Source organism: Prionailurus bengalensis, chromosome B1 (genome assembly GCF_016509475.1).
Source record: "Prionailurus bengalensis isolate Pbe53 chromosome B1, Fcat_Pben_1.1_paternal_pri, whole genome shotgun sequence".
NCBI lineage: Eukaryota > Metazoa > Chordata > Mammalia > Carnivora > Felidae > Prionailurus > Prionailurus bengalensis.
Window position 1 is genome coordinate 158,891,774 of NC_057344.1, and position 1,905 is coordinate 158,893,678.

Genomic DNA, 1,905 nt, shown 5'->3' on the forward strand with positions numbered 1-1,905 from the left:
TGGTGTCTCATTTTGGCTTGAATTGCATTTCCCTCATGATTCCATTCTAAGAGGTACTAACTGGTATCTCATTTTGGCTTGAATTCCATTTCCCTCATGATTCCATTGGTCATTTTAATCTCTTGTCAAAACCCTTTGATATACAAACATTTTTAATTTTGATATAATCCAATATATCTAATTTTTCTTTTGTTGATCATGCTTTTGATATCATACCCAAGAAATCACTAACAAATCCAAGAGCATAGCCTTCCTGTGCTGTTTCTCTCTTTTGCTCAGGCCCATGGCACGGGAAGGATGGGCAAGTGTCACAGCCTTTGTGCTGCCAGGATAGCTCCATCCTGGAGATGAGATCAGAAGTGGCATGATAAACAGTACAAGAAAGTCAATTTGGGCACAGCCCTGAAGGCCAACCCTTTTGGAGGTGGTTGCCATGCAAAGGGAATTGTACTGGAAAAAGTAGGGGTTGAAGCTAAAAGTCCATATTCTGGCATCAGGAAATGTGTCAGGGTCCTGCTGATCAAGAATGGCAGAAGAAATCACAGGCTTTGTACCCAAATGTGATTGGATTTACTGAGTAAAATGATGAAATTCTGGTTGCTGGATTTGGTCACAAAAGTCATGATGCTGGTGACTCAAAGTGGCCAATATCTCTCTTTTGTACTTCTACAGAGGAAAGAAAGAAAGACCAATATAATAAGTTTTGATGGTGAAAACATGACAGCAATAAATTTTCATAAGCCAAAAAAAAAAAATCCAAGAGCATGAAGCTGTCTTTATTTTCTTTTAAGAAGCTTACAGTTTTAGCTCTTATGTCTTTGATGTATCTTGAGTTAATTTTTGCATATGGTATGAAGTACAGATCCAAATTCATTCATTTGCATGTAGATAATCCAGTTTTGTCAGAACCAGTTGCTGAAAGAACTATCTTTTCCCCTATTTAATAGTCTTGGCAACCTTGTAGAAATCATATGACCATATATGAGAAAGTTTATTTCTGGGATCTCTATTTCATCTGTTTTTGTTCCTGTTTTTATGCCAGTACTACCCTGTTTTGTTTACCTTATAATTAAGTTTGGAATCAGAAAGGGTGATACCTCCAACTTTGTTGTTTTCAGGGTTGTTTTTAACTATTAAGAGTCCCTTAAGATTCCATGTGAATTTAAACAGGGTGCCTGGGTGGCTCAGTCAGTTAAATGCCTGACTTCAGCTCAGGTCATGATCTCACAGCTCATGAGTTCAAACCTCACGTTGGGCTCTATGCTGACAGCTCAGAACCCGGAGTCTGTTTCAGATTCTGTGTCTGTCTCTCCTTCTCTCTCTCTCTCTCTCTCAAAAATAAATAAACTTTAAAAAGTTGAAAAGATTCCATGTGAATTTAAAAAATTTTGTAAATATTTTTGCAAAAAACACCACCAGGATTTGTATATGGATTACACTGAATCTGCAGATTGCTTTGGGTGTGTTGACATCATAACAATATTACATCTCCCAGTCAGTGAACCCAGGAAATAAACTTTCCACTTATATTTGTCTTTAACTCATTTCAGCAATGCTTGGTATTTTCCAGTGTACAAGTCTTTTACCTCCTTGGTTAAGTTTATTCCTAAATATTTTATTCTGTGATGCTATTATAAATGGAATTGGTTTCTTAATTTTTATTCAGATTGTTCATTGCTAACATGCAAAACTGCAACTGATTTCTGTGTTGATTTGGTATTCTGCAAATTTGCTAAATTTGTTTATTACTTCTAACTGCATTTTCGTGGAAGGTTATTTCTTTATGGCATATCATTTTGTTATGTCACACTGCCTTTACTGTTGGCTTGAATTCCAGTGACTATCCATGCAATTGTGGCAAAGACATAACTCTTATTTGTTTTTTAATCTTGGGACTATGAAAAT

At 36.1% G+C, this 1,905-nt stretch overlaps 1 pseudogene; it reads left to right on the forward strand.

The window, feature by feature from the left end:
- Nucleotides 1-297: 297 nt before the first annotated feature.
- On the forward strand, nt 298-697 carry LOC122469358 (annotated as a pseudogene).
- Nucleotides 698-1,905: the final 1,208 nt, after the last annotated feature.